The sequence below is a fragment of the Macaca thibetana genome, chromosome 5 (genome assembly GCF_024542745.1).
Source record: "Macaca thibetana thibetana isolate TM-01 chromosome 5, ASM2454274v1, whole genome shotgun sequence".
Taxonomy (NCBI): domain Eukaryota; kingdom Metazoa; phylum Chordata; class Mammalia; order Primates; family Cercopithecidae; genus Macaca; species Macaca thibetana.
Genome location: NC_065582.1, coordinates 49782130 through 49809916, shown reverse-complemented (window position 1 = coordinate 49809916; position 27787 = coordinate 49782130). Strand labels below are relative to the sequence as shown.

The window sequence follows — 27787 nt, the reverse complement described above, 5'->3', positions numbered from 1 at the left end:
GTTCATCAATTTAGGAGGCTTATCACTGAAACAGCAGTAACTTGAGGCCCAATGCAAAGGCTTCTAAATGGGTTCAGCAAAGCTCTTTGTTCAGCTTCTAGAAAGGAACAGTGTACACTGGGGGAACCCCACAGGCCTGGGTAGAAACTCAGCTCCACCATGGGCCCAGTGACTGGCAATATATAACACACAGCTTATGGTTGTTATTCTTACTGCCAAAACCTCTTGATCATGCAGGGCATCCTTCAGGATGAGGGAAGTGCTGTGTTTCTGGTTCTAGCTTTAGCTTCTAAAATAATGGGGAACAAGACTTGTCATGGCACGGTGGCTCATGCCTGTAATCCCTGCACTTTGAGAGGCCGAGGCAGTCGGATCACCTGAGGTCAAGAGATCAAGACCAGCCTGGCCAACATGGCAAAACCCCATCTCTACTAAAATACAAAAATTAGCTGGGCTTGGTGGCATGCACCTGTAGTCCCAGCTACTCAGGAGGTTGAGGCAGGAGAATTGCTTGAACCCAGGAGGTGGAGGTTGCAGTGAGCTGAGATTGCACCACTGCACTCCAGCCTGGGCACGATACAGCGACACTCTGTCTCAAACAAAAAAAAAAGGTCTTGGTCCCCATTATTTTAGGAGCTAACTGCTTAATTGATAGGGCAATTATTTAAAAATATACACTTTACTGATTCCTTCCTCTGCTTCCCAATTGCTGGGAATATTTGAAAAACAATGCAGAAAACTATAGATAGAAAAAAAAAGTACAAAGTAAAAAAAAATGCAGAAAAGTATACAGAAAAAAGCTAACACTCATTTTTAACACTCAAAGGTAACCACTGTTAATATTTGATATGTTTTTATATTTCCTCCTAGTTTTTTCCCATATGCAATAACATATTTTTATGCTTATGATCATGGTATATACACAATTAAACACACCCTACTGAGTCTTAATTAAGTAACATGGGAGAGGTAGAAAGTTCTAACTTTCCAAATGCTTCCAAGTGATAATTTCCTGGCAGGATGATATCCTTATGGCATCCTTCCTGGCAAGGCTTTTAGCTCCTTTGGGACCAAGACTATGAGTCTCCCCAGTATCCAGCACAGAGCTAGGGCCACAGCTGCAACAAAATACAGATTTACTGAACTCATCTGACTAATTGGCTGGGATGAATTCTAGCCTAAACCAGTATCAGGTATAACTGGAAAGGACAAAATGATGGCCCTATAATGGACTGCTTCTCCAAGCTCCTGAGCTGACCCTCTGCTGAATGTTAAAGAAAGGGTTAAAGTTGGCAGTCCAGTGCAAAATGTGAGGATGCCACCAGCCACAGGAAGGTCAGCCTTTCAAGGCCATTTTTTGGGGGGATAAAAGCAACAAAAATACCATTTGTCCTTATCAGTGCTTTGAACATAGTTACCATAGGTCCCGCCAATGGAAACACAACTTTGAGACTTATGCTTTTCTTCTGCCTTTGATGTAAATTATAAGAGTCCTTTTGATCCCTTCTTGTGATTAATTCCACCACCAATGCAATACTAAATTGGTTAAAAGTTCATTAGTGTACAACAATAGAAGCTTGATTAAATAAATTATGGTATATCCATACCATGAATACTAGGCATCCAATAAAAATCATGCCTCCTTAGACTATCTAATCACATAGAAAAAAGCTTACCATATATAGTTAAGAAAGGCAGGGGAGGAAAGCAGTTTCTGTTTTTTTTTTTTCTTTATGTCCTCAGGTGTTAAAACTAAAAAAAAAAAAAAACAAACAAAAAAAAAAAAAACAAAACAGTTTCTAAAACACTTGACACTGGATAGTCTTGTTAGACAAGAATTGTAAGAGATTTTTATTTTTATGCTTTTTCAAATTTTCTGTTATGAATATATATTACTTATAGTATTATTTTTAAAAGCTTGTTAAGAATAATGCTAAACTGATATGGAATGAAATGTAGAGTGAGTTCAAGAGGGGCCCAGGTTATGTCTGGGACCTGGACTATTTCTCCCTGAGCCCACCTTATGCTCTAGAAGGTGTAACAGACATGCTTAAGTGGCAGGACCCCTTTCCAAACCTGTACGTGGCTTCAACAACTGGGCTTCGATACAGGTTCAGCAACTAGGTCAGCTTTCTATTGCTTCCACAAAGAGCTCCTAAGTGCCAGCGGAAGGGTACTGACCATCTTCCAAGAATTCTTGGGTCTACCTGGACAAGCCTGCTCTCTGTGGCACCACCCAGCTCTCTGTGGCTTTTCTCTGTCTTAGGCTTGAAGCCACAGTGCATGGCCAGAACCAGCCAGACCTTTGGAGTTCAAGAACTTGAGAGGTGGGTGAAAACTGCCATTGCCTCCACAGACTGTCTTCCCCGTGGAGCTGTAAGAAAACCTGAGTCACCAGGGCTGGGAAACCTGCACCACTGAGACGAGCACAGCCTCTGCGCCGGCATGCAAGTGGCCGCTGTCAGGACACATGGACTGAAAGTGGTTTGTCAGCTGCTCCATTAGGTTTTTTTAACCCATATGTTTGCTACCTTTCTTTCCTTGATTTAAAAATAGGGAGGGGAGCAGTCTCAGCTGTCTTCAGCTGCTAGGGAGATTTTTTTCTTTTCTCCTCCTGAGCTACTGTTTTCCCCAACCCGAGCCTTTCTCGCCTATTGTACCCACCCTTTCTGATGAAGTCATCAAAGCAAAGATTGCATAACTGATGCATAGGCCTATCTTGTGTTATACTGGGAGACAGGCCAATGTTTCCATTAATAGACAAGAGCACCACCACGCTGCCAAATGGAGCTCTCTGCTGCAACCACTACAAGACAGGAAGAAGGGAAGGGAAGCTGAGTGCTCAGGGCATGCTGTGGAGGGAAGGCGAGGGCACTTCTGCCATCATCTCCAGAACCTCCACAGCCTTGGGGGGGCGGGGCGCTGAGAGACATCAGTGCTGACTGCCTGAGAAGAGCCCTTCCACAAGCAGCCTTTCTGGTGTCCCCATATGCTTCCTTCCTTCCAGAGGCTGTGAGAGGGAGGGCCCATGTCAGCCTGCTCTGCCGGTTTCCCGACTGCTGAAACTGGTCTGTGGGAAGCCGGTTTTGACCATGTGATGCTAAGGCTCTGAGAGGAGGGCTACCCTTTTCCCCACCCTTGGTCCCCATTCCTATGAGTAGAAGCCTGCCCAGCTGCGGTGGTGGGGTTTGAGAAGGCTAGGACTTACAGCAGGGAAAAACACGAGGAAGCAGAAAGAAAAACAGAAACACTTAGAAATCTGGGATTGGTATTTCTCCTTATATAAAGATTGTGGCTGACAACCAGCTTCTTAGAGGAAGCAAGTGTAGGAGAAGGGCTCATACCTGGTCTGTGAGGGCCTATGGGGGATCAGGGCACCTGACCCTGGGCTTTGCATCCACAAGAACCTTGAGTTTAGATTTTTAGACATATTCTTCGAACTAGACTTTACATATACAGTCACTGAGAAATCCTGAGAGGATTGAAAAATAGCATCTATTTTATAGCTTTAAATTGTGCCCTGAGCTGAGTGTGGTGGCTCACACCTGTAATCCCAACACTTTCGGAGGCTGAGGTGGGGAGATTGCTTGAGTTCAGTTCAGGACCAGCCTGGGCAACAGCAAGACCTCATCTCTACTAAAAATAAAAAAGTTAGCTGGGCATGGTGGTGTGCACCTGTAGTCCCAGCTACTCAGGAGGCTGAGGTGGGAGGATTGCTTAAGCCTGGGAGGTTGAGGCTGCAGTGAGCTGTGATTGTGTCACTGTACTCCAGCCTGGGTGACAGAGTGAGACCCTGTCTCAAAAAAATTGTGCCCTGTTATTAGATCAGGCTGCTTTAAGTCCATTATCAATTAACATTTTTATACATCCTGCGATTATCCTGTGCACAGTATAATTGCCCTATGCTTTATTTTTAAAAATAAAAACATTGCATTTAAAAAAAGCTCTATTGTCATTTTTTCATTTTGTAAATATAACTGGGCACTCCAAAAAATAGAAATGGCTCAGGTATTTTCTTAACCTTGAGAAGATTTGGAGACACACAGACATAAAAATAGGTTTTAGAAAGAATATAGCACTTAAAGAGGTCTAACACAGCCCTTGACTCCACACCACACATACATATGGCAACTGGGATAAAGGAATCTGCAAACAATGAGAAATCATCCTCTCTACAGATCTTAAACTTTTCACTCTCTTTAATCAGAACTCTTCTTGGGAAGCATGATTCAGCAGTGCTTGGCTTATAGTAGGCGCTCATAAAGGTTTGCTCTCAGTATCGTCCCTATTAATAATGAGGAAATCAGAAACTTTAGGTGGGGCCTATATTTTCAGCTCAGATTTTTTTGGTTCTTAATGGTCACATCAGTTCCTCAGCCATGTGAGGGAAAACATCCCTGTTTACAGATGACCACTTTTACTTAGGATAAAAGTTAAGTTGGTAGCTAAATACGAAACGAGACTCTAGAATAAATATTCTTTATACGTCCTGTGTTTATCCTGTGCACAGTATAATTGCCCTTGGGAAGGTGATGGGAAACTTAGTGAGGAATAAATTCACCTTTTTGACTATAACAATAGAGGCCTTCTAAGATGGGGGTTATGCACCAAATATTTTTTGCCACTTATCCCTTCTAAAAGCCTAAACGCTTTTTGGGGTAATTTCTCCTCTAGCTAGTTGACTTCATACCCACCTTCGCTCTGCTTCCCAGATCCAGGCGGGCTGCTTTACAGCATGACCATGATTCATACATACACATCTCCACCTAAAGTTACACGCCTCCTTTAAGAGCTGCTGCAACCACTACCACTTCTCTCCAAGGTGACTGCTTGTAGGAGGATAACATCAGAACAGGAGGGGCAGGGTGATTAATGCTGGAGTAGGACAGGGAGATCTGACCTGCTGTTCAGGAGACTTGTCAACCTGAGAAAGCTTCCTGGACACTAGGGATCCTGTTTCTGGTCTTCCTTCCCTTTGGACCATTTCTCTAATAGACATAGTTTCTTGTTCTTTGGCCCAACTAATTACTTTCCCCTTTGTGTTTCTGTTTCCCTTTATCCTCTCCCCCATTTTAAGAATACACAATTTCTCAATCGGCAATTATTAAACCCTTCTCAAGTCAACCAAACCTTTTCTGGAAGCTGACACTAAATATACACGGCTGTAAACTTGCTGAGGAGTGGAGGAGGGGTGAGTAGGGATGACAAACCTAGAAACTGAACTTGAAATCTTTCTCGGATCCCAAGGATACCACACAGGGGAAAAGCCAGCCAGAGTGAGATTCTCTTCTTTATTTTCCTTAGCTTCTCAGGGGATAATTTATACTGAAGGTTACTTTCTATAGAAGGCCTTGAGAACACTACCTCTTAATCATATTTAGAAGCATATAAAAAAGGTTGACAAGGCCAATCTTGATTCCTTTTTCCTTTGATGTAGTCACAGAGAATTTTGAAGGAAAGATGGGGTCTCTAAGTCCCCATTAATAAATAAACGTAAGTCCTCAGGAGTGAACATTCATGTACAGGGTGCTGAGAGCTCACATGTGGAGCTCTCAGCATGGCCATACAGTCCTGCCACAGTCATTGTCACTGAGAGAGTTGTCACTGCTGTAGTAGGGTCCCAGTCACTCTTAGTACCTCTCAGAGGTTTCCTGGGGACACAGCCCAAATATATCCTGCAGTCAGATGCACAAACACCCTGGGTAGGAACCTAGAGAGGTCTGGAATACTCTGATTCACTTCTGCTAAGAGACTTAGATAAGGAAGGCTGACTAGGTCAGTCAAATTGATTGCCAAGGTGGCTGGCCTAATAGAGGTTCAGGGATCTGGTTTGAGAACATGGAGCCTCAGACCCTTCCCTTCAAGCTGTGCAGCACTGCATATCCTTAGTGGCATTTTCAGTTTCAGCTTCCAGATCTTAGAGTTGATTTTTCTTAAAGAACACTCACAGCTAAGACAAACAAACAAAACAAATAAGCAAACAACCGACTTGCTTAATATGATATGCCACCCCCCAGGAGTATGGGTTGTGGTTATAGCTTTGCTTGGGATTTTATGTGGAGTAAGTCACTTCATGGTTAAAATGCAAATATTGCTCAGAAAACAAGTATACCTCCTCCTGAAGTCTGAGCACTAGAACACGACGTGTGGCATGTATATTTTGCTATTAAAGTTTTCTTTCAATTTGAATACACATCCCACTTTTTGAAAAACTTTGATTGCTCAAGGAGTCTGCACAGGCCCAGTACCCTAGCTCAATGGCAGGGGCTATGGTGGGGCTCTTAGACTCTCGGTGCAGTGCAGCCGTGGCCTCTGTCCTGGAGGGAGACTGAAATCCGAGTGCAGAGACAAGGTATACTTCATGGAAGAGCTCAAGGATGGCACCAGCTGGTCAAGAGGCAAGCTGTGTGGCAAGTGTTCTGTTTCCATTTGATTTCCATACAGCCAGGCCGAGCAGACCCGGGATGGGCAGAGCGTTGGTATGGCATAGAAAGAGGCCCAAATGTGGATACAAGGCACATGAGTTCTAGGCAGTGTTTGACCTGAGGCAAGTCACTGAACATTTCTAAGCTTCAGTATTCTCCTTTATGAAATGAGGAAGCCAGCCCAGGTAATCTCCAAGGCTTCTACTTGCCCTAACATTTCTCTGGTTCTACTTGGAAAGAGCTTCATGGATAAGCGGGGACTTGACTGGGAGCCTTGATGGAAGTGTAGATTTGGATTTGAGTGAGAAGAGAAGGAAGGAAGGAGAGCGGCCACCTGCAAGGAGGGAGGTGGCCACCCAAAGTTGGGGTGTTTGCTAGGATGTGTGAGAAGAAAGCTTTGCAGGGTGGGACTGGCCATGGACAGGTCTGCATGCAGGCAGAGCCAGCCGACTCGACCATCAGCCATCAGGAGCCACAGCAGGTTCTTAAAGGGAATAAATGCTAAATGCATTACTTTAAGGAGATTAAGCTGGTGTCAGGTAAAGCAGAGATTAGAATGGGGCTGGATCAGAAGAAAAGTGGGCAGGAAGGGTTGGGAGACAGCCATGGGGGTAATCCCATCAGGAGGTGAGGGGAAGCCGGCTGAGATCTGGCACTTGACTGTGGGAACTGAAAAACGCCAAATGCACCTGCCAGGCATATTCCTGCAAGAATAAGAATTCTCATGTGCAAATATCTGGGGTCACTTTCCGGTCTGGGGTCCCACCTCCTCCTACTCATTTCTCTTCTTTATTATTGTGCTCTGCCCAGCCCACATGGCTACCAGAAACCTGGCAGAGATACAGTGATCCCTGCTTTAAAATCAGGTAAAAATAAAGCTAGTTTTTCTGGTCTTCCCTATTATAAAAAAACTAAATTTATTTAAATGTGAATTTAGTGTACAGGATTTTAAACATACCACCTGGTTTTTGACGGGGAGTAGAACAGCAGGTATATAACTGTGAATATTTTCAAAGCCCTAACAATACATCCTGGGGATGAAGGAAAGATGGCAGGCAGTAACAGGAAATGTGACCAAAACAACTTGGAGAAGAAGAAACCTTTTAGTTTTTGTGCTTCCTTGACTTGTTTCTCTAACTTTCTCTCCTGCTACTAAATGTTTCATTCAGTCAACTTTTTTCAAGAAGGCCTGACAAGTAATAAGGAAAGTTCTATGGTGGCCCAATTAAAGACTTTTCATGACAAGTAGACTTCATAACAAATGTGATAACTAAATATTTCCTAAGCATAAGCTCTCAGTTGGATTTTTTTTTTTTTTTTTTTTTTTTTTTTGAGACGGAGTCTGGCTCTGTCGCCCAGGCTGGAGTGCAGTGGCCGGATCTCAGCTCACTGCAAGCTCCGCCTCCTGGGTTCACGCCATTCTCCTGCCTCAGCCTCCCAAGTAGCTGGGACTACAGGCGCCCGCCACCTCGCCCAGCTAATTTTTTTTGTATTTTTAGTAGAGACGGGGTTTCACCGTGTTAGCCAGCATGGTCTCGATCTCCTGACCTCGTGATCCGCCCATCTCGGCCTCCCAAAGTGCTGGGATTACAGGCTTGAGCCACCGCGCCCGGCCTCAGTTGGATTTTTTTATTAAAAAGTCAGAAAATCACTCTTGGTCTTATTGCTAAATCTTGTTTGCAACAGAAATGGTATGTTATATTTTTATAAGATAATTAACATTGCATGTATTCTACCAACCTTTTAAATCTGAACTAGAGATGGTAATAAGAATAATTTCTAACAAAGTAATTCATCAGTACACAACCAGTTGGACCGTTGAAAATTTATGATTGAAGTTAAGAATACCTTGGTTTCAGGTAAAAATATGTTTTATATCACCAACTTGGAGACTGTCTTCTCTGAAAAAACGAAAAATCTTTCCTTTGAAAATTTTCCTACCCCTTATCGAGACAACAGAGGAGAAGCAGATACCCTGGTTCACAACACTCTGAAATTACCACTGGGCTCTGGAAAATGGATTGCTTCACCTATTTGTTCTGTCTTCTAATCCCAGGGAGGGGCTGCAAATCTTCCCATCTGTCTCTCTCGCTCTGTGGGCCCCTCGTTGCCATGGTCTTTCCCACAGTATCTAAAGGAACAAGATTCCGCAGACGTTTGACACTGGACCTCCGCAGGCAGCCAATTTGTTTTCCTTTCACCTCCCCCCTTCTCCTCCTCTCTCCCTTTCTAATATAGCATATTCTTTCTGTGCACCCACCAAAAGTAATGTGTCAAACTATGATTATGTTTTCTTTTATTAAACAAGTTGAAGAGAGACCGATTGCTTTCCTTCCTTTGATCAAGTCAAGGTAATAAAAAGCCTAGGGAGAGTCGGGGTGGGAGGGGGTTGCTGGCATCTGCTGTCCTGGTCTAGGCCAGCTTTTGTCGGGGGTTCATCTTAAGAAATTGTGGGCCACCGGCCGTGGCTTTCCTTCATGGCCCAAGGCTTGCAGCAATTGCTTCTCACTGTTCCTGTGTTTGGAACCAACTGAGTCTGTGCAGCTCTTAGTGGTTTCGTCTTGTGCTCTGGGAAAAGCAAAGGGGTTGAGGATGGAGGGAAGCCCTGTCCTCAGAACGTGCAGCGAAGTCAATCCTTAAATGATGGTTTCTGTAGGGTGGAAATACCAATCTATTTGAACCCTTAAAGCTTATACCAAATCCACACTCTCTGCATCACTGAGGGAGGAAATGTAACTTGAGAGTTTGTGGCGCTGGTGGGAGGAGGGAGAAGAGTGCAGAGCACGGGCAACTTTCCCTCACCTTTTAGATAGAAACCTTTCCTTCAAGCATCTGCATCTCTTTAGTTAGAAAATGAATTCTGTGGGGAAGAACTTTAAAAAAATCTTCCTTGCGGCCGGGCGCGGTGGCTCAAGCCTGTAATCCCAGCACTTTGGGAGGCCGAGACAGGTGGATCACGAGGTCAGGAGATCGAGACCATCCTGGCTAACCCGGTGAAACCCCGTCTCTACTAAAAAATAACAAAAAAATAGCCGGGCAAGATGGCGGGTGCCTGTAGTCCCAGCTACGGGAGGCTGAGGCAGGAGAATGGCGTGGACCCGGGAGGCGGAGCTTGCAGTGAGCTGAGATCCGGCCACTGCACTCCAGCCTGGGCGACAGAGCGAGACTCCGTCTCAAAAAAAAAAAAAAAAAATCTTCCTTGCAAGTCAGGCGCGGTGGCTCATGCCTGTAATCCCAGCACTTTGGGAGGCCGAGGCAGGTGGATCACCTGAGGTCGGGAGTTCGAGACCAGCATGGCCAACATGGCGAAACCCTGTCTCTACTAAAAATACAAAAATTAGCTGGGTGTGATGGTGTGTGCTTGTAATCCCAACTACTTGGGAGGCTAACGCAGGAGAATTGCCTGAACCTGGAAGGTGGAGGTTGCAGTGAGCCGAGATCGTGCCATTGCACTCCAGCCTGGGCGAGAGCACGAGACTCCCTCTCAAAAAAGAAAAAAAAATTCCTTGCACACATCATTTTATTACTGATACTTATTAAGAGTAACAAGAATGCCCATATAGGCCGGGCACAGTGGCTCATGCCTGTAATCCCAGGACTTTGGGAGGCTGAGGCAGCTGGATCACCTGAGGTCAGGAGTTTGAGACAAGCCTGATCAATACAGTGAAACTCGTCTCTACCAAAAATACAAAAATTAGCTGGGCACAAAAATTAGCTGGGCGTGGTAGTGGGTGCCTGTAATCCCAGCTACTTGGGAGGCTGAGGCAGGAGAATTGCTTGAACCCAGGAGGTGGAGGTTGCAGTGAGCCAAGATCATGCCACTGCACTCCAGCCTGGGTGGACAGAGCAAGACTGTCTGGAAAAAAAAAAAAAAAAAAGTAAAAGAATGCACATATAGAGGTGGTGGGACTTTGAAAGGGGGATGGGAAAACAAATTCACGGGAACACTGCCCATGGTACATTCAGCTTCCAGATACTCACAGGCTCTAAGAGGGCCTCCATCTCTTTACATTGTCCAGGAGCTAAACAGGAAGATGGAAATTGAGGTTTGGAGCACTTGGGCCATAAGAGAAGACACTCCCTAGGCTGGGGTTTCTAAGGCTGGTCACCAAGATGCCTATCTCTTTCCCTTCAGGGGCTTCAGAGAAACAGGCTTACACCCCAAAATAGAGGCGCTAAGGGACCTGAATACCAGGAGGAGGGTCTAGAAATGGAAAGAAGTGGAGCTCAGATTGAGAACCAACTGGAGAAAGGATCTCTGGTCCTGAACATCAAACCATACAACAACGGGAAGAGAAGAGGACAAAATGCATCAATGGAAATGAGTGAAACTGAAGGAGCAGGAGGCTGCTGGGGAAAGGTCAGGCTGAGAAGAGGCCAAGAACAGACCCTGGCTGGGAGGACACTTCCAGCTCAGTCCCCCTAATCAAGATGAGGTCCGGCTTGACCACAGCTGTGCTTTCTATAGTCTGTATCTTTCTGGGGTAAGGAGCAAAAGCACGATTGGGGTAAAATTTCTTTTTTTCTTTCAGTCTGAATGCAACTAGCTTTGGAAAGTTGAGCAATTTCAAGTAACTGCTCCTGAGGTTTTGAACGGTAGAAAGGCAGGGAAAAGTGAAAGAAGGTCTCAGCCTGACCAGGTATTTTGCCAGCTGCCATTTTCAAGGTCTGCAAATTCAACCTGGCTTTGCTTCGTTGGCCTCCAAAGACAGCCTCTCTTAGGGCTTCTCTTTGCATGCACACCATTTTGACCCTGCTTCTTTGGTGAACAGAGTGTGGGCATGATTGTGGCTGCACATGTCCTTGAAGTTCCAGAGGGCACCTCTTCCCTCCCATCTGGTCCCCCACAAACTGCCAAATAAAAACAATCTAAAAGCTCTAAACAGAGCTCAAATGGAAAAAAATATTTTCTTCCTCAGGAAAGACTGGAAATTTCTTCAAATTGAGAAAAGGCAAAGAATGGTTTATAAATGTACAGTTTCTATGTTCACAAAGATATACCCCAATTATGTAAAATTGTAGCCAAGTTCATATTTGACCTAATGCTTTTGCTTTCCAGGTTTCTTTGCATTAACACAGATTTCAAAAACATGAAACATACATTAAATGCAAAAAAAGTTTTCTCTAAGAGAACTGCTACACAAGCACCATGGGGCCAAGTTATAGGTTTGGTGGCATTAACATAGATATTTGCATATATCCCCTTCCTAATCTGCTTTCTTGCAGATCTAAGTGAAAATCTGATTGTTTTCTCAGGCAAAAACCCAGCCCTAGGAGCAGCTCATAAACCTCACCACAGACACAGTATTCATGGCAACAGGAACTATTTCCTTTGGCTTATGAGCTCTGGTAACTGTCAAGGGGGTGGGGGGTGCCGATCAGAGAAATCTGGAAAGACATGAGTCTGTCAGAACACGTGAAAGGACTTGACATGGAGGCCACATTTGTGTTGCACAATTTGCATGAGCACTTCTGGACAAATTCTATTTTCACATGCAATTCACAGACCCGCGGTGGCAGTGCTAATTGGTGAGGTTGCCACTCAAGTGTGGTACCAAACAGGAGCTCTCACTACATAGATGAATAATACAGAGTTTTGAGCAATGCAGTAATTATTTTACAGTTATTCTACATCACCATCATTCCATTATCTCTTTGTCCCCCTCTCAACTCTCATAGTGGAGATGAATAAGAACCCCCAACCCTATTCTGCCGAAAGTGGAATTCATGTTATTTGAAATCAACTTAAGAATAAGAAAAGAGATGGCAAGGAACAGCTATCATTTCATTAATATGGATGGATTATTCATGTCACTAGAGTGACAGTGAATTTGATTGTACCCTGAAGTGCCAATAGGATGCCAAACACAGCCGTGAAACACACAAGAAACTCTGAATGGCAGAGTGCTTTGGAATTCATCTGCAAGAATTCCAAACCCCCAAGATAAGGTAGCTTATTGCCCACATGATACTTCAATGCTAAGTGAAGGGGAAGGGAGGGTTCAGATCCCCTGGGTGCCTCCCATAGCTCCAAGTGACAGGGAAGAAGGGGTGATAATTCCCCAGTCCTTCCTAGGTGGCATTAGAAGCTTCAGAATCAACACAGCATCCCCTGCGGGTCACTCTCTAGCTTCAATAAAATCAACCCATCAGAGGGAGAGACAGGCCTCCTAGGCGGTGGGTCGTGAGTCCTCCTTCTGAGGATGGTTCAGCATTGGCTGCCTCTGCACTAAATGCAAACCAGGTGGACTCTAGAAATGGCCTTTCGTGCAGTTTTGGGCTTTCTTCTCTTTGTTCTTTGGAGATATTAAGCCTTAAGTCCTCTTTGAATTTGAGAGTTACTGATTGAGCTGTATCTGAACCATATTACGCCACGTGATGAAACTTGACACACTGGAATTCACTCCTCCGTTATTCACTCTGCCTGACCCCAGTGAAGAAGTCTACCCTCCTGCAGCTGATAAAAATAAAAATTTAAAGAGGTAGTTAGGCCCTCTTTAGGCTCAATTACTTTCTTTGTATATTTTACCTAAAAATGGCCTTCCTAAGGCACTCTATTTTGAATTTCAAAAGTCAGTGATAGATTTTCATCCTAGCATTTCTCATCTTCAGGTCTCATCAGTACCTCCTACCCTCTCCCCTTTTAAAAACTGGAATGGGAGGAGGTTTCAGAAGAAGGGTTTTTGTTTTGCTTTTACATTTCTGACTTAGGCCTCAGTTGAAAATGAGTATTCTTTTATGGGTAGTGGGAGTGGAGAGGTCTACTCCTATTTGGAACACCTGGCAAGTTGCCTTCTGTGATTCAATCACTCTTTTCCTCAACTTAGAGACCGTTAGACCTGAAGGTCAGTCGTCTGTCTTCAGGGTCTAACTCTGGATCTGGCCTGCAGAGTAGGCAAAGAAAGATGGGGTGGGTAGTTGCCCAGAGCTATTTGCCAAATAACAAAATGCCTCTGAAAAATCTCTCTCCCATGTCCCTGTCCAAATATAACATTTTCCCATTTGGGTTTAGATTTTCTAGGAGATTACTATGAAACTTAAAATATTACTTGGAGTAGTCTAACATATTCGGGTTGAGTATCCGTTATCCAAAATGCTTGGGATCAGAAGTATTATGAATTTCTTGGGATTTTGGAATATTTGCATATACTTCATGAGGTATCTTGGGGATGGGACCCAAGTCTAAACACAAAATTCATGTATGTTTCATATACACCTTATACACAGAGTGTGAAGGTAATTCCATACAATATTTTAAATAACTTGTGGATGAAACGAAGTTTTGACTGCATTTTGACTGTGACCCATCACATGAGGTCAGGTGTGAAATTTTCCACATGTGGTATCAAGTCAGTGCTCCAAAAATTTTGGATTTTGGAGCATTTTGGATTTCAGTTTTTCCAATTAGGGATGCTCAACCTGTATATATAACCCACAACAGCCCCTAACCCTAAATAGTGCTTAGGTTCTAAGGGGTGGTACACAGATGAGTGGGTTTGACGGACCCCAGGAAGCCAGTGGGTAGACCTTGTGCCTGGAGGGGAGAGGAAAGAGGATACTGGAATACACTCAGCCCAGGTCACAATTTTGCCCACAGCAAGCCATGGAGTTACAATGACATCGTTGACCTCTAATCCACAAAGTATCCATTCTTATTTCTTATAGTGTCTGCATGTAAGGTTATAATATAGCTCCTTTTGATAAAGAAAGGTACACATTTAAAGCAGAGACCTCCAAGGAGCCTCCATATAAAAAGAAGCCTGTATTGCATTTATTACTACTATGGTCTGAGCCCAGCAGCAGAAATCTGAAGCTTATCATTACTGCCTAACTCTGGAATAGCCTTATCTTTTCTCTTGACTGTGACTTTGGGATTCAAATTCTAACTTTCCTTGCAGGTAGATACTTCAGCAATTTCTACAAAATGTTACAGATGGCTATCTGTAGGTTCTCCCTAGTAATTCCTATTTCATTAGCTTTAAGACTCATAAATTTTAAGGCTCATGTTATGTACTACTAGAAAGAAAGAAAAAAGCACCCTACAGAACTATGGTATGCCATCAATTGTAAGATGCATCCTGACTTCACAGATGTAAAAATCAGGATCCTTAGGATCAATGAGATATGATATTTAGGCCTGTGGTTGCATGGGCGCAGGCCTGGGACTAGGCTCCTAAACAACCACCAGGTCTAGCATGGCGGACCTAACTCCTCTTCCAGTGTGTGGAACCCACCCTGGACCTAGCCTGGCTCTCTCTGTGCTCACAACCCCACCTATGAAGAGGGGGTGAGTGATAACCACTCCCTACCCTCTTCTTTGGGGTCAAAAAGAAGATGGCTGGGAAAGTGGCTGGCAGGTCACGGGAAGCTTTGGAAGCCAGGACTTCTCTCTTATGTCTTCATTCAGTGAAGGCTTGGCATCAATACATTCTGTATTTTTCTAAATGATAATAAAAAAAATCTTTACCACATAGCATTTATACATATTTCTCCTGAGAGAGCATGCGTACAGATAAGAAGTAACGTGGCCACTCGAAGATCGCAGCAGTAACACCTAAATGATTTTAGCTCGATTCTAGAAGAAAAAAAAGCTAGAGGCAGGCAATAATTTTAAGGGGAAAAAATGTCCCTCTACATTGATAACCATAGTTCTTCAGGCTGTTAATGCTATGTCATTAGCCACTTCCTTGTGGTGACACTGGGAAGAGCTAACAGGGGGAAAGAAAATAGGATGGCGAGGTTTTTGCAGGCTGGGGTGATTTTTTTGAACCTATTTGCTAGGTCAAGATAATAGGATACAATACAAACCTGAAGAATTTATTCTTCCTGTCTTCAAAAAGACTTACGACTGTCTTGAATCCTGTTTCAGGAGAGGGCTCAGCTAGTGAAAAACAGATTTGTAGAAAGAGTGGGCTCCACACCACTCAATTCCTATTTTCCTTCCTTCCCTTTTCATTGGGGTAAAATATACATAACATAAAATTTATCATTTTATCTCCTTTTAAGTGTACAATTCAGTGGCATTAAGTACTTCACAATGTTGTGTGATCCATACCATGATCTATTCCCAGAACTTTTTCATCTTAAACAGAAACTCTGTACCCATTAAGCAGCCTGCCTTCCTTTGCTTTTTTCTTTTCTTATTTATTTATTTTTTGCTAGGAGCATTTTAACTATTATGGGTATTGATACAAATTTGGAAAGGAACGTGATAAATACACATGATGGAGAAAATTCTGACAGAAAAAAGTTAAAGATGAGTTTCAGAGGCTGGTAGGAGAACTATTATAAGCAGGCCTTTATAACCTCAAGTCTAAAACTATCATGAAAATAAAATATAATTTTACAAATCAAGTGAAGGGAAAAATATCTGTACTAGAGCAACTGCAGATCTTTTATGCTCCTTCCCTACATACTTCCCTGAGGCTGAGGTGAGAATTAATAAGTTTACAAGGTTACTCAAGTCAAACAGATGTTAAACTATCAAAGCTTAGCCCCACTCATTTCTTCTGTCTGTCCATCTGTGGATCCATCTCTCCTTTCTCTCATGCATATGCCAGACACAGCACTGGACACCATGGCTACCAAGACACACGGGTATAGCTGGCCCTCAAGTAACTCCTACATCAGAAGGGAGACAAATGGAAATGAGCAAAAGACAGATAAGGGAATGATTAACTCTGTCTGGAGACTGGGGTGGAGGGAGGGGTGAGAGTTAACGAAAACCCTCTTTGCCCAAGGAAGAATTAAGAATTAATACTACCTACTATGCACATGTACATTAATATGTTGTAATGTTATAAAGTTATGAATGTGATAATTATAGACTAACATATTAGTTGAATAGTAACATATAAACTGGCATATGGCCTATGACTGAAACAGCAAAACTTAAATAAGTGCATAAGGCAAACAATATAAATATGCAAAACAAAGGTGTATTAGGGAGGTCAATTATGGGTGATTTTTTAAATGTAAAAAATCACTAATTTTAATCACATGTTTATGTTCTTATAGTTCTTTAAACATTGTTTTCTTCTTGATTATAAATTTATCCACTATGGAAAATGTGGACAACAGAAAAATATAAAATGGAAAAGCAAAATCACTGCTAATCATTACCACAAAATGATAATCACTCAACGTATTGCCTACCAAAACATTCATTCAAACAAGACAAAGATCATAGTTGCATATTACTCCATTGTATAAAGATGTTATCATTTATTTAACCAATTGCCTACTGTTGAACATTTAAATCATTTTCAATTTTCACTACTTTATGCTGAAATGAACATTCTTGTACATAAACTTTTATGTACATCTGATTGTTCCCTTCAAATAAATTCCTAAAAGTAGAAATTTTGTGTCAAAGAGCATGAATGTGTTTAAGGCTCCTGTTTTGGTACATATTATCAAATACCCTCTGGAAAGATGTGGTCTATTTACACTTCCATCAGGAATACACAAGGGTCTCTGGATTATACTTTAGGTTCAATTTTTTAAAAATGACCAGCCCAGTGCAATTGTGATTCTTCATGATTCTTTCCTAATAAACAAGACACTGTAAATAAAATTAATTTTTAAAATTATTTAAAGTTTATTTATAACATATAGTCATCTAAGCTTTCCCCTCAGTTTCTCTTCCTCTGCCCAAAGCCCCAGGAGCAGGCACGGTCGGCCTCTGTTCTCCTTAATCAGCAGGCTCACATCCTATGTCTGTTGCTTTGCCTCTTCGGGGTGGCGAATGCCTGAATGCCACAAACACCATTTCCCCGGGGTTGTCACCTGAGATTCTTCACCTGTCTGCTCACAGCACGGCCCCCGTGTATCAGAGTGAAAAGGCACGTCTTTATTCCTGTAGCTGGCTTGGCCAGCTGGCCGGCACCAATCCTTATGAATGACAGCCGGTTTGCTGTTCCATATTTCAATAGCCGTAAGCCGGAATAGCACCTGTAGACTCTGGGAGTGAAACACACTGGGAACGACATTGGAGAAAGCCTGCTCCTTATTTGGCTTGGACCTCCCACTACCTCAGCAATGTGGATTTAAGAAAACTGTGCCAGCCAGGTGCGGTGGCTCACGCCTGTAATCCCAGCACTTTGGAAGGCCGAGGCGGGCGGATCACGAGGTCAGGAGATCAAGACCATTCTGGCTAACATGGTGAAATCCCGTTTCTACTAAATATACAAAAAATTAGCCGGGTGAGGTGGTGGGCGCCTGTAGTCCCAGCTACTCGGGAGGCTGAGGCAGGAGAATGGCGTGAACCCGGGAGGCGGAGCTTGCAGTGAGCTGAGATCCGGCCACTGCACTCCAGCCTGGGCGACAGAGCGAGACTCCGTCTCAAAAAAAAAAAAAAAAAAAAAAAACCAAAGAGAAAAAGAAAACTGTGCCAGCAACGGTGGCAACCCAGTAAAGATCTACCGCTTTGTTACAATGGCAATTGATTTGATTCAGGATTTCCAATTAATTTTTGGTCCCTAGATATGGTTTACTACAATAGCAGAAAAAGAAAGAGTGAGCTTTTGCATGTCAGCATTAAGTAAACATTGACACATTTAACACAGGGGCCCTGGGCAGTCTGTTGAAGAAGCTACAACAGGCCAGCAACAGCCTGAAGAGAGTAGGAAGTTCTACCAAAATTTCTGGTTGTATGAATTTTAGGCAATGGATCAAGATATGGCAACAGTTTAAAAAAAAAAAAAAACCTAACTCTGTAATTTCTAATTCATTTAATGAACTGTGGGGTCCAAAGTTGGTTGAAAATAGTTTTTGCAAATTTGAAGTCAAATTTCTAGCTCTGCAGGACTTATGTCAAAACACCCGCTATGGTCTGGGAAAGAATAAATCTAAGTGTGAAAGTTAACTCAAAAGTTATCTGTTCATCTACATAATTCATTAGGAAAGCAGCACATAGTAGAAGAAAAAAAGCAACTTTCCGCAGAGTATTCATGAACATACTGCGGGAGTATAAGAACAGCAAAGCATGTAGGTTGTCCAGGGAAGAATGCTACTTTGAACCTTCTAATCCCAATGTATTGGTTGTTTAGTATGCTTTGAAGGCCATACTCCCTCCACCCAATAAAAATGTTGATGATTTTGAAAAATATGATGTGCACTGATAAAACGTTATTCACTTTTAAAGTCCATGGTATTGAATAAAATGGATCTTTAATTTTGAGAAGATTTTTATTATGCTCCATCAAGACACAGGAACTAAAACCAGTAAGTATACTGGTCTATGTAACAGAATCACACATGGCTGAAGACAGAAAGTTGGCCTTAAAAAGTTGTCTGTCAGCATTCTCATGGAATATCCCAAGAATTATACCTGAGAGTCAAGGACTCCAAGTCTAAACCTTAAAGGAACCCTGAGGCACTAGCTAACTTCTACCTCACAGGGAAGATGCTTTGGAGAAGTTAGTGTGCAAATTGAAGCTCATAATAAAACGTTTCTGGAAATGACTTGGTTGTGGCTGTGCTTTAGGCTCCTACCAGCACGGACAGCTCTTTGCTCACTGCACATTCCCCCCACACCCTCTGCAACTTCTTGCTCTGGACTGAGTTAATGTCTGACAGTTTGGCACCCGTGAAATGGTTGTTACTGTGAATGGCAGCACACGATACTTTTGAGAACCAAAGTAAGAATGATTATCTGGGAAAACACCCAGGTTTTGCAAAGCCAAAACTCCTGCCCTTCTCCCTAACATTTTTAGGGAGGTTCTCTAACATTGCAGGACCTGATATGAATGCATGACTAAGTCTCCCGCCAGTACAGCAGCTTGGAAGCGCATTATCACAGCCAACAGATAATTCACTGTGGAACCAGAATGAAATCAGTGACCTTGCCCACTGCGCTCTGGTTTCAAACTCATGCCTCTGTGTTCCTGGCCTCTGAATATGCTGTTGCCATCTTGCTAGCCTGATGTCCGAGCCAGGGTGATCATCCTAGACTCTTCGTCTTCTGCCCCTCTCTCTTCATATCCAAGCTATGACAGAATCAGGGGGTTTTAGCTCCTCCACAGCACCCTACTTGGCATTTCATTGGTCCAGGCTGTCACCTTTCCATTGGCGCTCTCTGCTACTCTCTTGGGCGGTTGTCCATTTTGCACTCTGGTTTCTCTCCAATATACCCTCTAGCCACCAGGTCCTGAGCCTGCCAGTACTCCCCCTCACACTCACACTCCAGCAGGGTAAGAATCCTATTCCTGGCCAGGTATGGTAGTTCACCCCTGTAATCCCAGCACTTTGGGATGCCAAGGCACACGGATCACCTGAGGTCAGGAATTTGAGACCAGCCTGACCAATGTGGTGAAACCCCGTCTCTACTAAAAATACAAAAATTAGCTGGGCGAGGTGGTGTGAGCCTGTAGTCCCAGCTACTGGGGAGGCTGAGACAGGAAGACAGGAGAACTGCTTGAACCTGGGAGTTGCAGTGAGCTGAGATTGCACCACTGCACTCCAGCATGGACAACATTAAAAAAAAAAAAGAATCCTGTTCCTTATCAGGGCACACTTCATGACCCACGTCTCCAGCCTCATCTGTTGAGGGCCACCATGCTAGCCCCCATGCTACCTCTGATCCTACCAGTCTACTTGTATTTGGCTGAATCTGTTTTGCTCTCCCCTGTCTCTGTTTTCTCTGCCTCCAGTCCCCCTACCTTCTTTACCTGGCTAACTCCTTCTACTCATCCTTGAACTCTGAGCTCTAGTAGATCACACCCAGGAAGCCCTCCCTGCCATCAGCATGGCTGGTCACTTCCTCTCTGAATAGCCAAAGCACCTTCTGCCTTTCCTCCACGGGCCTTCTCATTGCCTGTGTCACAACCATGTGCCCATCAGTTTCTCTCCCCTTGGCTGGGGGTCCCTTGCCAGCCTTTGTCTTTGCATTCACTCGCCTCTTACAGTGCCTATCATGCAGTTAGGACCTAATGATTGAGTGATGAACAAATGATGGAAAATAGGTCTGTGATTAGCTGCTTCCTGCAACCTTGCTACATTCCTACCTGACCCTCCACAGGTCAACTCAGGACAACTTTTAAAATTTGTTTTGGGAGAGAGCCATCTGCATTTCCTGAGGCTCCTGTGTAAATCACAGTTCTGGGCATCCAGGGAAGGAAGGCGTGCCTTCCTACTCAGCAGATGTGGCCTGAGTATACATTGCTGTGTAAAGGAAGAAAACCAAGGAGTCACGGTAGAATCTGAATATATCTTTTAACGTTTTTTTGTTAATATTTTAAGATATGGCTACTACAGCTGATTGTTATTGATCTGTGTGTGCAGAAGTGGCCAGAAAGAGTGATGTATGCCCAGCTGTTCATTTGATACCAGACACACACTTTGATCTGGGTCTGAAACCTCCATTTGTATGACCTATTGTGGCCTTTTGGGGCCAAGCTCTTGACATGAGAGTTACAGCAGATTTCCTGCTTCCCCTCCAGCCATGTTCGGCTGCAGGAGTATGCTCGGTATATTATCGAACACTTCTGGTCCTCTCCTGATGCCCCCGTTTATTTTCCAGCAACAACTGTCTCAGAATTGGCTTTTCCACCTTATCCATGTCATCTGATGACTAGCTTGTCTCTTCTCCAAATTCCTCTAAACTAGTCACATCTTCCTCCAGGCTTTTCCTGGACCAAACTAAAGTTTCCTGAAGATCGCCAGTCACTGACAAATACACCAAGTGATATCCCTGTTTCCAAAATATCAATCACACACTCAAAGAACCACTGAGCTGGAAGGGACCTCTGGGCATCGTGGCACCTGAACCTCTCTTGATGAAAATCTACAAGACATTTTGTTAGATGTTTGTCCATCCATCCATCTGTGAAAAATCACAGTGATTGGCTGAGACTGGTTCTAAAATGAACATCATGTACTTGGGAGACAGATGTCCAACAAATCACAGTCACCCAGAAAGAACCTTCTCGCCCATGTGATTTCTCCTCCGATCCCTGATGTTCAAACTGACGTTTGAGGGGAAGAGAGAAATGTGTCCAGATAAAACTCTCCAGCTGGATGGTACAGGGCACAGCAGTTATGACAGAAAGAGAAGAGCCACAGCAGAGGAGCAGTCCGGTGACTCCCCCAGGGAAACAACATCCAGAGGGATGGGGGACTCCAGTATACTGCCTTGAATATCAACATACTGAAGTATGCAGCAGAAACAGAATGAACCTGCTGGAACAGGCTGGAGCCTGTGGGGCTCACGTGGCAGGGAACTCCTGCTTCCTACCCCTCCACATCCATCCTGCCCTTGCCCCAGAGCCCGGCCTGACTCCTCACCTTGAACCAGCATCTCTCCCTTACAATTTTTCTAGCTGCTGTTAGGCTGTAGTCCCTGCTCTAGGTGTGGAAGACCAACTCTGGGTTTTGGCCATAAATTGTTTTAGCACCTAGGCAAATTGCTCTCAAGGTTATTAAAAGAACTGCAGATGTTAGAGGCTATCTCTAGGATTGTTAGGCAACCTTGTTTTGTGCTTTCTTTACCTATTTTGATTTTTCTATAAGAAGTATGCGTTGTTTTAAAATTTTTGGGAAAAGGAAAATGATTTAAGATAAAAATTTTTTTTGCATCTGTGGTTATGGAAACACTGTTAATATTGAGAATGAATAAATAATGGAATACTGGAATGAACCATGAAGAGAAGCAAGGCAATAGCCCACTTTCACACAGGGGGTAAAGGTGAACATGATATTGATTTCTTGCAAAGTTTTAGGACAAAAGATTAAACAGGATTTCTGAAAATACATAAAACAAAGAGGCCACCTTTCCCACTATTCCTTACTGCTGTTAACTGATTATAGTAGGGGAATGCCACATATATGATACTTCTCAAACCAACTCGGTATTTGGCAAACTGTCTCATGACGACTTTGGACAAGATGGAAAACAGTGCATAGAAGTCAAAAGTAGGTTCCATGGAAGCTGGCTGAAAGTCTGGTCCTACTGGTACCCAGATTGGTGTCAATCTAGAAAGAGTTCTCTAATGGGGAGTGATAAGGCACTGTCACTGACATAGATGAAGACAGCAGATACAATGATACAAACCTGAAAAGATGAGCTAAATTCTCCCTGTGGAGTTTCCAAGATGCTGAGAGTTGAGCAGAAACTCAGGTCAAACTTAACACAGGTAAATCTAGAATTCAGGTGAGCAAGAAACCACCTACAAAAGTTCAGGATGGGAGGCAGGGAAGCGGGATAGATAGAACGTGGGGTTTGGAATCGGTCTGCTGGGCTGTAATCCCAGCACTTTAGGAAAATTACTTAACCTCACTCAGCCTCAGTGTAGTAAGGGACTGATGGCACCATGTTTAGCACAGCACCTGGCTCCTGGGCACAGGACTGGAAGCTCAATAACTGGAAGCTGCTATTATAATTATTAAATGTGGCCAGACAAGAGTTCGTTGTATGCGGAACACCAAGGAGCTTCATTGCCCAAAGGAACAGTAAGAACTGACAAAGTGATGAGGCTGTAAAACATGTGAATTTGAACTTAAGCTACAGATTCAGGAAAGAAATTGTACTACTATATTCTATACCCATCAGAAGCCATCTGGAATATTGTTCAGCTCAGGACACCACATTTTGAAAGAGATACCAAGAGGCTAGAGTGTATCCAGAGTGGTGTGACATGAGAGTGAGAAATAGCTGGACAACTAGAATCATTTAGGAAAGAAAAATGACTACAGGATGGTCGTGACAACTCTTGAAATACTTGAGGAATTGTTATATAGAAAAGAGAGTCAAATTGTTCTGTTGTTCTAGAGGACAGCTTTCTTTTCTTTTCTTTTCTTTTTTTTTGAGATGGAGTTTTGCTCTTGTTGCCCAGGTTGGAGTGCAATGACGCAATCTTGGCTCACTGCAACCTCTGCCTCCCGAGTTCAAGTGATTCTCCTGCTTCAGCCTCCTGAGTAGCTGGGATTACAGGCACGCACCATCACACCTGGCAAATTTTTGAATTTTTTAGTAGAGATGGGGTTTCACCATGTTGGCCAGGATGGTCTTGAACTCCTGACCTCAGGTGATCCACCTGCCTCAGCCTCCCAAAGTGCTGAGATTACAGGCATGAGCCACTACATCCGGCCCTAGAGGACAGCTTTCTAAAAGTCTTCAGCCAAGTTTGTTTAACAGAAGGTAAAACTTTTCTACAGAATGGACCATGGAAGAGGTTGATTCATTTCCCACCACTGCAAGTGATCAAAGAGAGTCTGGGGCGGGGCTGTTAGGGGAATTGGAGAGGTTTTCACAGTTGCTCCCCTTTTTCCTCCTCCCTGCTCCAACAGCTACAGCCTCTACTGCTGGACCTCACTAGGCTCCCTTTCATGCCATTCATGACGATTAGATAGGACAGAGAGTCCCCCAATTCCTAACCTTCTCCACTAGAGCACAGAAGGCACAGTCTCATGCACAGATGCATATTCAACCAGCAATATTCACTGATGGCACTCTGCAGGTGATGGCACTCTGCAGGTCAGGAAGTGTGCTACTTGACAGGGGCTAAAAAGATGAATGAACTATATCCCCAGGGAGCACCTAGGCTAGTGAGAAACAGGCCCCTCAACACATGCCTGTGAAACGGTGAGGCAAGTGCAGTGATAGAGATTAGCACGGGGGACTCAGGAATCACAAAAGAAGTTTAACTAACCCAGCCTGGCTGGGTCAAGGGGAGCCAGGGAGAGTTTTCTCTGGGAGTAGATCCTGGAAGCTGTGTGGGAATTGGTTAAGTAATGCGTTAGAGGAAGAGGGACAACATTAGCAAAGTAAGGAAGGTAAAAAACAGCCCTGTGGACAAGCAGTTCTATGTTGCTGGATTGTGAAGCACAGGGCATGAGACAGGAGGAAGTCAGGCTAGAGAGGCTGGACAGACCGAGAGCCCAGAGAGTCCAGTGTGAGTTTCTAGGGGCTTCTATGCCATGTGCACAAACTTGTAAGGATGAAGGACTCTTGTTCGAGCTGCAGAATCCTAACTAGTCCCTGGCCTCTAGAAATTATTTGTGCATTGTATGTTTCATTACCATGCATGTCCTCTGTTCCATGAGTGCAAGGCCTTGTCCATCTAATTCATCACTATATCCCCCGTGTCTAGCCCAGTGCCTGGGATACAATGGGTACCTAAGAAGGAAGAATGGGAACAGAAAGGATGCAACCTCACAGGGTTTTGTGAGGCTTCCTAAGTTGCTATATGTAACACGCTTAGAGCACTTGGCCCTAGCATGCATGAATAAGGGACAGTGATTGTGATTATCATTCATTTGTATTTCTTTTTCTCCTGTCTTGTTGATTTTTCAAGCCCACTGCTTATAATACCTTAGATTTTGTGGCTGGCCCTGATTAATACACTTTGATGAGTAATAGTGTTTGCCAAACAGTAACAGTCCCCAAAGAAGCCCCCAACCTACAAAGAGTTACAGAAATATTCAGCATCATAAACCAAAAAAAGGACATTCAAAGGAGAGAATCGAAGAACTGATTTCCTCAATGGTAATCCAAAACTTATCTTTGCAGGCAGGCCTCCTCGAGAAAGCATGCAGGTGTCACAGGAGGCTCCACTGCTACACTCATGGCCAAAACTTATAACCCCAGTGAATCCTGGATAAGAGGCAGGTAGAAAATGGGTGAGAATAAACTGTTCTCTGTAAACCTCGTTGACCCTAACAACCATCTGAGGGGGGTTTAATCTGGTGGGGTGTGGCCAGGCACAGCCCATGGTCTCTCTAAGGAGGGCTGCAGTGGAGGTGTGTGTGCAGATTTGGTTGTCTATATGCCAAAGTTAGGCTTCCTGACATTGCTTCCTCTGGCTTCTCCTGGCATAGTGTCTTCCTGGTCTATGAAGGCCTGCAATTGGCTGATCTTGGTTAGAGGGAAACTGACCAGTGATATTTGGTGGATACTGCTTGTCCTAAAGATTCAGGAGGAATGGAACTTTCTCTGGGAAACGTAGGGACTTATCCAGGGATGACAACCTAATTTTTTAGGGTCTGATTAAAAGGTCATGCATCCCTTGCAGACAAGAACTTAACTCTAGAGAGGAGATTCCTCCTGCCACAGGATTAAACCTGGAAAGATTTTAACATTCTTTTCCTTTGTCAAGTCCCCAAAGGATACATTCCTGATAGGGAATCCTAGAGTTTATTCTCCCTTGAATGGCTAAGGCCCTAGGCAAAGCTGAAGAGGAGTCTGGATTCTGTGAGAATGAACAGGACAGCTGCTCAGAGTCGGCTGCTGAGGGGGCCATCTGTTAAACCGACGAGAAGTACGGAGCTGAAGAGGCACACGGTATTCAAACATGTGAGTTCCCTCCACCAGGGCTTCTGGTCAGTTCTTGAATCAGGAGAGAAAATGATGCTTAGGTGTTAAAAGCTCAGGGGAAGCTGAAATGACTTCAATTGCCAAAATAAACAGAATTGCTTAATTAATCTAACTAAAAAAAAAAAAACCTGTTCAGCATTGGATTAAAGAAATCATGTTGATGCTGCCCCTGTTTATTTGGCTGAGTCCTGGACTGAGAGGGTATATTTAGCCTCAGTGTGCTTGCAGGATTGCATCTTGCAGCTCAACAGGAAATATCTGGAGTCACAGCTAAAGATATCTCTGCATGTTCAGAAATTTACGAGCAGCTGTAAAAGTGGAGCTATGGTGGGCAGAGTGCTGGAACAGTCTCCCTTTCAAATGAGAGGCCGCTGAATTAAACACTTGAATATACCAAGTTCATGGCAGGCAGAGGGCACCTGACGCGCTAAAAATAGCCAAAGTGGAAGTGCTTCTGTTGCTAAAATAATACTGAACTGACATGCCTTTTCTAAACCCACAAGAAATGGGTGAAGGGGTAGAGGGTAGGCTCTGAGATTCCAAAAACTGTGTCAGAAGCCATGCCAAGTGAAGAAAGTCATTTCCTCACTTTGCCACTTTTCAAAAATAAATAGCTTTCTTAAGCCGAGCAAACTGAAGTAGCAGTAATCAATATTTATTTTTCAATAACACAAGACAGAAATGGTAGCACCGAAAAGACACTGCATACGTGAATCTGTAGTCCTGCTGACAAGCAGTCCTGCTGACGAGCAAACCTTTTCCATCGTGGGCAGGACTCATTTATTTTTAAACATCCTTTTGCTAGACTCCCTTATCAGCAGCTCCACGCCCTGCTCACCAATGCCCGGCTAGAAAGCTCCCTACTTATTCCTGTGCACATGCCTGGCAGGGCTGCTTGCTAAACAGCATGGACAAGGGGACATCTGTACCCCTACATGTTGCCGGGCAGAGGAGGCTATGACCCTTTCCCCAATGGCCAGTAGGTCCGAGAGCCACTGAACTTTCATTCTGTGACTGAGGACATTGTCTCATCCTTCCAAGTCTCACTTGCCCCTTTGCCTGATGTGGCGCTGATAGAGACCACCCTGGTGGCCTCCTGAAGTTGCTGTGCAGATCTAGTGAGCTGATGCATGCGAGAGCACTCTGTTGACTCCGAAAAGCCTGAAACCTGATGGAGGATGTGGTTGCTGTTGTTACTGGGCATTCTACTGGAAACGCGGGGAAAGAATAGCAAATCTCCCAGTGATAAGGGAGTGCTGTGCACAGACACTGAGTGTGTTCTCTTTTGTGGGGTGGTGCCATCTTCCACAGGTAAAAGCACTGTCCGCAACCCACTGAGAGCAGCAGCTGCCACAGCAAGTCCGCTTGCTTTCAAGCTCGGCGTGGCTCACTGCCGGCATCGCGGCCACACTCCTGCTTCAGCGACTGCACCTACTCCGGGCAGCTCCCAATGCAGGGCTGGGCCTGGGTTCATGGGGAAGCAGGGGCTGAGGCTGAGGTGGGCCCAGCCTTGATGTGAATAGTTATGAAGTTATCACCAGTGCCTACCCTGGGACTCGTCCCCCAGGCTGGTCGGTACTCCTAGCTGGGAGGACAGAGATGCCTACCTTATCTTAGGCAGCCCTACTAACAGCTGCTGTTTGGGCTGCCATTCACTGAAGGGATTATTATTTATTTTCTTTGGTTCTCATCTCCCTCTCATCTGCCTTACATGTTATATCTGGTAAAAAATGATAAGTTCCCCATGATGATCACTGCGGGGCACAGGGACAAAACTATGTATGCACATTGTCTAAAACTGGAAGGGAATATTAAAATGAAATTACTTGTTGTTTTAGGATGGTAGGATTATGAATGCTTCCCTTGCTTCTTTTCTGCACTGTCTAATGTTGTTAAGTAATCTTTAACATAATTTAAAAAAGGAACTGCAATTAGGGTTTTAGCATTTTATAAAATGACATTGGTTACCCTGATTTTGGCTTTACTGGGCCTGAAAGTGCAAAGTTAAAGAACTATTACCTAGGCTAAAGGATTTCAATGTAATAATCAT

General features: G+C 43.9%; 2 protein-coding genes across 12 annotated transcripts in view; both read right to left on the bottom strand.

Moving 5' to 3' along the window:
• MAML3 (mastermind like transcriptional coactivator 3) overlaps positions 1-27787 on the bottom strand; it is a 436667-nt gene that overhangs the window by 21327 nt on the left and 387553 nt on the right. The gene's annotated exons all lie outside the window — the stretch shown is intronic.
• The window catches only part of NDUFC1 (NADH:ubiquinone oxidoreductase subunit C1), an 829703-nt gene that overhangs the window by 441954 nt on the left and 359962 nt on the right, over positions 1-27787 (bottom strand). The window contains exon 1 of one of the 11 annotated variants that reach the window (XM_050790292.1): positions 8629-8632. The exons of the other annotated variants lie outside the window; for them this stretch is intronic. The gene's annotated coding sequence lies outside the window, so the exon portion shown is untranslated. Of the gene's footprint in view, positions 1-8628; positions 8633-27787 lie in introns of those variants that run through there. 11 annotated transcript variants of the gene reach the window in all.